This window comes from Anopheles darlingi, chromosome 3, assembly GCF_943734745.1.
Source record: "Anopheles darlingi chromosome 3, idAnoDarlMG_H_01, whole genome shotgun sequence".
NCBI lineage: Eukaryota > Metazoa > Arthropoda > Insecta > Diptera > Culicidae > Anopheles > Anopheles darlingi.
This window is the reverse complement of record NC_064875.1, coordinates 3,175,988-3,185,000: the sequence shown is the minus strand read 5'-3', so window position 1 is coordinate 3,185,000 and position 9,013 is coordinate 3,175,988. Positions and strand designations below refer to the sequence as shown.

At 48.9% G+C, this 9,013-nt stretch overlaps 1 long non-coding RNA gene across 1 annotated transcript in view; it reads left to right on the top strand.

The window, feature by feature from the left end:
• The window catches only part of LOC125953359 (uncharacterized), a 43,822-nt gene extending 39,739 nt beyond the window's left edge, over window positions 1-4,083 (top strand). Inside the window, exon 3 of the long non-coding RNA XR_007468954.1 lies at window positions 1,455-4,083. This is a non-coding gene — a long non-coding RNA (uncharacterized LOC125953359). The remainder of the gene's footprint in view (window positions 1-1,454) is intronic.
• Window positions 4,084-9,013: the final 4,930 nt, after the last annotated feature.

The following is a 9,013-nucleotide window of genomic DNA, read 5'->3' as shown; positions in this document are numbered from 1 at the left end:
GATCTCCATTAAAAGACGATCGTTTTGAGACACGCAGCGCGTGGAAGCGGCATGCTTTGGCTACTGTTTGTCATTATTTATTACGGATGATCACTGGTGTTGCCACTGGGAAGATGCACACGAACATTCGGATTACAATAGATAAATATTGAGCTAAAGCCTGTTGCTCGATGCACGCTCGGTACACAGTCGGATGATCTAACGAACCGGTGACGTACTACGGTGGTGGCTGGCATTTTCATATATCTTCCACCACGACATCATCGTGTACCCCCGTAAATACCTTCAGCTTTGACCAGCACAAACCGACGAACGGAAAGGCAGCGCGCACATTGGCACTACGTGGTCATAAATCATTATGCAAATAACAAAAACCTGACAAACACGGTTAGATACGGATTCTTTGCGCATATGAACCTCATGCATATGGTATGGGGAGGAACTGGAAAGGGGATGGAAAGAAGCGTGCTGCCAATACTCTCCCTTTTTGCGCGCGTTAGCCCCAGCACGCTCCAGACACTGACTCACTGGCAGGATTTACTTGTTTCCTACGACCAATGCACCAAGGTTAACCGGTCCTAGCAAGAGAGAAAGCGTACAGCGAATCACAACACACACTCACAAAAGCCTGGGGATGGCGATAAATTGTCTGGCGGTTTACAGCAACGTTCTGGAGGTCTAGGTGACTCCGTCAGCTTGCAGATTTAATTACGACCCCCCGGTCACAAAAAAGGGATGCATATTATAATTACAAAGAAGGATCCACCGGATTCAATGGAGTCGCTCAAGTGTCGATTTTTGCTTCGCTTCTTCGTGGACCGAAAACAGGGGGACCGGGACTGTGTACATAATTTGCATGACACAGCGCCATCACAAGGGCAGTCTGGGTGTCTAGGGCAACAGGGTGTAATAGACGGGGTTGGGTCCCATTCGTGCCCTGTGCTGGCGTGCCGTGATCCTAAGCAAACACGTGCAATTTTTTTCAACAGTCAGCACGCACGCCTAAGCCGCATCATATCTGGTGCAGATAGCAGCAACAGCGCACTCTGATGTAATTCACAACCGGGCTCGCTTGGTTCGCTCAATCGCGAGGGCCTAGCAGACGCCGGAACAACGACAGTTGGAAGATTTATGTAGCAGGGCAACGCACCAGCAGCAACAACAGCGGCAGCAGCATGCTTTACCAAAAGCACCCATGACGCCAACAGTCTATTTCCGTTTCGTTACGTTGTGCCAGGCGAAAATTGGGGCTTGGTTCCATCGTGTTTACCAGACTTGAAAGGGTTTTCACGATTCGGGGAGTTGCAATGCCGGGAACGATCGTTTGACGTTTCGGATGATCTATTGCTTGCGGTGCCGAGGTAACAATAGATGATATCTGTGTTGGATTGAAGTTGCAACATTGTTAGACGAATGTTTGTATTGACTATTCTTTCTTTTTTCTTCTTTTGCAGGTAATGGTAAGTGAGTAGAGCATCTCGACCTAGAAGAAATGCTAAAGTCAACATCCCGCAGACGCCATAGTGTGTTCCATAGTGAGTCGGTCATTTCAGTATAAGCACTCATCGCAGACGCATAGTTAAAGCTAATCTGTTGAATCTACCACGGCTAGTACAAAGTATTTTGTAATCTCACTCTCTGAAACTATTCACCGATGGGCCAGTTGGTTACAGCCTCTAAAGCCTCACCTTGAATGGGTGCTCTTCCGCTGGCCTAGGCCAGTTGTGCAAATATGTAAGCAGTTTTACGACGCACAGATCCGGTGCGCTCCGGAAAGGTGTGCAAATGTGTTTGCACACACACTTCGCTAGCTGTTACATTTGACGCCTTTCAATGGTGGGCCGCGGTCTGAGTAAATGAGGTTCCATTACCCGCCATAATTCACGTGACAAAGAAATAAAAAAGTAGAAGTAGTTGAATGATTAATTTGCTTCTAATTTTTCGCGTCCATTAGAAGTGCCTAGCACAATGACTCTATCAATGCATTCCTCGCTAACACATTTTCTGTCAATCAATTTAATTGATTAATTTGCCGATTATTGCAAATGTCTACATACCTCCCGGAATGGGAAAATGCGAACAAAAAACCAAAACCCAGCTGCTCGTCGGTAATTATTAATTACTTCGCTACCAATGATGCATAAATGGATAGAATCTTGTTAGAATTCCTTGCGCACCGTATGGTGCGACACACAAAAACAACTAAACATTGGGATGAATATTTATAAGCATATCCGTAACGTCATGAAACTCCGATGCATACCTCTACCGTCGCGAGTGGTTTCGACCATTGGGCGTACCAGGCACCAGCCCCGTCTAATTGCCTGTGGTTTATTATTTATTGTGCATTCAGATCATTATTTCATTCTGCTAACCACTTCACCATGTCCATAGCGACCATGGTAGATAGGAGAAAAAATGGCGTTTAGTTACTAGTAGCAGGATAGCTATACGGCTGCGTAACCATACCGTTCGATATAGTGGCAAGCGATTAATCGATGGTTGACCCAAATTTCCTATAGCCCTGCTGCTGCTGTTGCTGGTGCTGTACGGCAACCTACACGCCGAGGAGCGTCAATCTGTTAGTTACATGCCTGCGAGCTACGGCTTTGTTCGCAGCAGATTGCTATCAGCCACGCACATAGTTTGCTTGTCAAATATGGCGCACTCAAATGCCAGTGTGACGCGTGTGCCCGCCGTTTGGGCTAGGTTATTGTAAAAATAATGAGAATTTTACTTATCGCCCGATCAATCAGGTGCCCGGTGCGTTGGTAAAGCTAACCCATACGCACCCACAATGATGTCATCCGGCATTTGTTTGTCGTTTTAGGTTAGTTTGCTGCTTTTTTTCGCCATTTCCTGGCCGATCGATTGAACTGTTTACTTGCGCGAATGCTCTGCGCGTAGCTTATGCACGAGCGGGTGATCGAGCGTAGATTGGCGGACTGATTGCAAGCAAGCACTCTAATTGCTTTACCAGCACAGTTTAATCAAGCCATCATCAGAGTTATCATCAGCAGAGTCGAGTTCAAGGCCACGCGAAGCAACATGATGTTGTTCGCAGTTTAGAAAACAATTTATTTGATTGAAACATAAATAGTACACATGGCTTACTAGCTGATAACTTGACAGCCATTATCAATGGCATGGGGTAGAGTCATTCATTCAATCACTTATGTTTGTCACAGAACATCATTCGATTGGAAACACACTGTTCTACGAATTTCCAGAACTCGGATAAGCAAACAGTGACGAGGTACTGAGTGTCATCCGCGGCGGGTTTTTTGCGGTATCGCTTGCTCATCCACAGGTGTCAACGTACACCTTTCGAACATTCGGCATCTTTCAGCATTTAGCAATGACAACTTGGTCAACAGCCGAAAATGATTCATAGCCGTGTTCTTCGAATCGAAGTAGCCCGCTCACTTACTCACCGGAAGAGTCAAAAGCGTGGCTGTGCAAGCAAGCTATAGATCATCCTCGTTACCAAAGTGACGCCATCCTCTAAGAGAATGGCAGCAACCTCATCTGCTGTGATGTCACCTGGGCAGGGATGGATAATGTCAGATTTAGTTGTGTAAGACTGGGTGAGATTAAACAAATGAATCACGGGACAGTGTACCGTAGGAATTGACCATTAATCTCCCCCGATGAATCAGAAAGAGAAATTTCTCCTCTTGACACAAGGATTCCCCTTCAAAGTGTGAAGTATCCTGGATCGCACCATGCAGAGCGTTCTCTCGCGTGTTGACATTTCGCCTCAGGCTGATTACGGACCCGGCAAACAGTGATTCCTAACGAGAAGTTCCTGTGCTCGCCCGTCCTGCAGCACAGCCGGTTGCGTGTGATTATCATCAAGCTAGGTAAACTTCCTTGATGCAGCATCAAGCGTAGAAAAGACGAAGGTAATGCACGAAGAAGCACTGATACGTTCTACGAACCAACCAGGGGGGGATACCTTAACTTCAAAGAAGCCCATCTAGCGCGCTACATCTCCAATCGCCAACGGCAATGCTGGCAAGCACCGAAACGTCAACGATGTAGGTAAAGATAACAGCCAGCCAGGCAGCCAGGCAGCCAGCAAGCCAGAGAGGCCAGCAAACCAGCCTGCAGCAACCAGTCGCCTTCATCCACTCTCCTCAAGAACATCACGCTCGAGTGAACGCAACTGTTGCACAATTATGTTGCCTTTACGCTACTGATGATGCATGATGCATCGTGTCCGGGCACTGTGGCCGGCTTCGTAAACCGCAAAGATACCTTTTCCACGTCGTTTGAGGTTATGTCGATTGGTAACGACGACCGGTGTACCTGGCGAAGCGGAAAGCCCCGCAGGGCCCGGCAGCGAGATGAGATGGATTCGTATCTCACCGTTTGCCGCTGTACCCGATGTGTCGTCACTGCGGAAGACGTTCGTCGGAAGTTTATCTTTCCCTTTTTCCTAACCCGCTGGCTGGGAAGCTTAGCCCTCAAAGGCGCTGGCTCCGTCGTCGAACACGCCAGACGGCTGGAAGCGGGAAATGCATTCCGGATCTTCGTTTGACTTTGCCCGACTCGACGCCGTCTCGAAAGATGATCTGGGTGTTACTACGAGGTTCGTGGTAGTTTCCTTCTCCACCAGTGACACCTATCCACCAGCTCAGCCGACGCATTGTATTGTGGCGCCCGCCATAAGTGTGGGGGCGGTCCCCATGTTTACGTTCCTGTTAAATGCGCGTTAAAACGCAAACATTGTCGACGGACCTTGTCGATTATGGTGCTGCCGATGGGCGGACGGTAGAGTGTTCGTTTCCATTTCAAAACTCTCTTTCTCTCTCCACACGCACTGGAGCATCTCCGCGGGCATGTCGAAGATCTCGTCCCAATCTCGACAACTACTGGTCTGGACGGCTGTCGGAGTCGTAAAATGGACTTTCAAATGCGTTATCCCCCTCACCGTTGGCAGCTTGGAGAATCTAATGCGCTGCTACCGGCTGTTACGGCGTCGTGTCCGTCGTATCATGGTCAAATCGGATGACTGGTGGAGCCCTTGAGATGCTTCAACGCATGCTCCACCACCCGCCAGCCAACCAAATGACCGTGCAGTGTCATGAGAATCATTGATTATTTGTTGGTTTTTCGGTACAAGTTGGCCTCATCTTACAAAGACGCCCCCTGATCATCGCCACACAAACACGCAATAGATCGCAATCGTGGTCCGACATCTTCCATCTGGAGCGGCGCACCCACCCTGGTATAGACATGTGGACTAGTAGCGAAAGGTTACGTCAAGGGTCGCCTTGTCATGCACTTCTTTATGCACTTCTTCGATGATGGGGATGGGCGTTAGCGGGCGCTGCCTATGGTGACCTCGGTTCGTGCAAACAGACCGGGAGACGGCACACGGACTCCGCTGAGGTCGAGACTCGCTCTATCTCTTCCGGGTTGTCGATGGGGTGCGTGAAGATCCCAGTTTCGTGATTTGATGTGTAACGAAATATCTAACAACAACAGCAACTATCGTCTTTCCCCTTTATTACCACCACTTCGGCACGACTAGGCAAACGCTGGAAGGCTGACTGCAGATGGGGCGTGTAGTGCGTGTTTGAGCACTGGGTCGCTGGTGGTGGGTGGGTCGAAACTGCGTGTCTAGTGCCAGCCGAGAGGAGAAGCCAACCTTGCCTTTTCATCTCAACCGCACGCCATCTCGTCACACACATTCGGAGAATCTTCCCTCGGGATCTCGGGCCCCTGCTCGGTCGTGAAACAGATAAATTATTATGTTTTTTTTCCTTCGGGGCAGTGGAAGTGATTTGTTGGATTTGCTGACAGCATGCTGGATGTCGAATGATATGATGTGTTGCAATCAATCCACTAGCGGGAAGATGTATGGATTCATTTACAGAACATGCCATGGAAAGGGTTTCAATAACGAATCCTATACAATCCAAGCCTGGTCTAGGAAACCATCGATAGGTTTCAAGAGTATACATCAATCTAGAACTAAATATTTTTGTCCATAGTAATACGATCATTTTATGGAAAATTTCTCATTCAATGTTTACTAAACATTGAAGGAATTTTGCCATTTTATCCCCACCCAGATGATGTCAAAACGAGTGTCAACATCGACTAACGTAAACAGTAAATGATCGCATTAGCTCCACCCTGTTCATTGAAACATCGCGTACCAGCTTACTCAGCAGTTTGATCGGTTCTCTTCCTTATCAAAGATGCAAAAACCCGTTCGCGAGAGCTAGGCAAACCTTCAGTGCCTCCCGTACCGTTTTGAGAGGAAAACCTTAACCTTTGACATCCGTTCACTTCTTCCATCCGGATCGGCAAAGACACTGCTGCCGCATGGCTACGCTTCAACAAATTCAACGACAAACAAACAAACGAACATCCGACCGCATGGCCCGCTAACGCTAACGACATTTTACTTTTTACGGTTAAGGTTATGCAAATATTGCCGTTACCGTCAATGAACCGTCACCGGTTTCATCAGCGTTCAGGCGGTGGTCGCCAGAGAGTGAGCGGTTATCTATCCTTCCCTGCTTGCTAGCTCGTTGGGTGTGCTAAGGCTACGGGGTTTGATGATGATGCGGTCACCTTGTGCCGTGCTGTGCTCTAACCCAGTGCCATCCATTAACCCGTATTGCCCGTCAGAGGGTGGTGTCCCGGTAGCAGAGTCTCGACGACCTTTTCTGCCAGCCAAACCACAATCATGCACAATGAGCCATAAAACACCGAGTGCACCCCTAGGACGTGTCCGTGTCGTCGCAGACACGACACGATCGTAACCAGCATTTCGCCATGTGCTACAGACAGCCGCTGCGTTTTTATTTTGAAAAACAACCGTTGCATCCTAAAAGCCACAGGGCGCCATTTCGGGGGGACATTCTTTTTTGAGATTCCGCTACAACAATTGACGACCGAACAATCCACAGCTAAAACGAGGCGCCTCAAAAGCCCCAACTCGAGACTGCTGTGCTGTTTGGATCTCTTTTCCTTGGTAAAGTGCTTCTCGAACGCTTGTCTTTCTCTCTCTCTTTCTCTCTTTCTCGCTTGGTCTCGGTCGATGAAGAACGAAACCACGATTTCCCCGTTTTTGGAGGGGCTGCCTGGTAAAATGGTCAAACAGGCAGCACGTGTTTGGTCGCTTAAATGACTTACATTATTGATCACCGTTCAAAACGCTCCCGTAGACCGTCGCTCCCGGGCTCCTACGGGATCGCACCGATCATCGATGGCGTGTTTGCCGTAGGGCTCAAGAGTGCTGAGGGCCTCGGGACTGTCAATATTTAAGAGAGGTTCCGAGCCGAAAGTGGCGATCGATCCGCGGCCCGATTCGGGATCGTCGTCGTTGCCGTAGGCATAGGCATTCCACTTCGCTAGCTCTACGGTGGTACGGGGTCAGTAACCGTACCGCCCGGCTGGTGGCGGTACGTGAGCATCAGTTTCACGTTTCGTATTCCGGCAGTGTTCCGGGAGTAGCTTGTAATGTATTCCAACAACTTCAAGCGGCCACTTCACTTCGGCTCCCAAAGTGGTCGAGTTCTCTCTAGGAAAAATGGAAACACTCTTCACCTTCGTGGCCCCACACTAGATCTCGGCTTCTCTAATCTTCCGAATAACGTGCGTCAAATTCCGTCTAAAAGCAGACCGTAAACATTCCGGACACGTTTATGCAAAATCGGCAAAGAACCACAGACCGGCAATATAGTGAGGTAGATAAAGAGATCTGCCGCACGTACCGATCTATCGCGAACCATCAGTCCGTGCTCTAATGGGAGTAGCACTCCGGGCATCCGACATTTCTAGATAATTTGGGAATTCGAACGATCGAATAGTTCCATCGCACACATCTTCTTGAGATGATTTGTGGAAATTCCACTCCCAAGAATCAAGCGATATAATCCGGAAATAGTAACTCTAACTCTGGAAAACGAGCTGCGAATTACAGTTCGAGCGGAAACTGAATAGAAATCGATTCAGGCACGTATGATTGATAGCACACTGCGGACCTACAAAACTTCTTATCAGTAACTGTTTATGATTGCGCAGGCTCACAGCAACGTGCGAGCAAGCATCAACCATAACCATGGCGCTAGTTGAGTGGACGGTTTTCTTTCCATTTAATGTTACATTACCACGTGACGGTGGCGATGTTATTGATAAGCAAGAGAGCGCTGTACAAACAAAGACACAACTGGTTGCCGATCGATAGATAGTTTTGCAATCGATTTCCCCTTTCCAACACTACTCTACAGTAAGCTAGAGTGGAGTCTGACGGTGACATAGAAACTAGGGCTACTCCCTGATCACACGATCTAGACCTGAAGACAGCAGGAACAACATTCCGAATGGCAATCAAGACGCCAGGGCCAGCCCGCCATCGCACACACCATCTTGATTGGCTTGACCCCGGCTTCTGGGTCCCGCTGTGTCCCACCAACCGTCATTAATAACCCAGTTAATCAATTAGACCTAGCGTACGAATGGACTGGCTGGATAGCTGGCTGGATGGCTGGTGGTCGAGGGCCAGGAGCCGAGGTTCTTGACACCTCCGATCATAATCTTCATTAGAACCATCTTCACTTGCCCTTGCCCTCCCCAAAAAATATCACTCTCTTCAGTTCACTGGTCGCCCGAACCACAGAACCGAAACGACGCGAACAGTTGGAGCTTGGCTAGGGGTAAGAAGGTAAAAGTAATGACCCGAACCCCCGGCCTGGCCGTAGATGGAACCGCGCCCGGCTCATAATCGGGACCCATTAGGGCAATAAATGGGCAGCAAATAGCCTTCGCACGCTCCGCGGGGTCCGTACGATCGCACCAGCAGCCAACCAGACCAAACACCATCCAACCGATGACCACCTAGCGTCTGCTACCCCTGGATAGATCCCCGGAACGAACGGTGCAACCGGTTTTTCCATAGTTCTGTTCCAACCCTGTGGCCCCAAACATCTCTTTCTCTCTTGAGCCTTCCTGCAAGAACCCCGATAGGGTGGTGTTCCTTTGACCTCGAGAA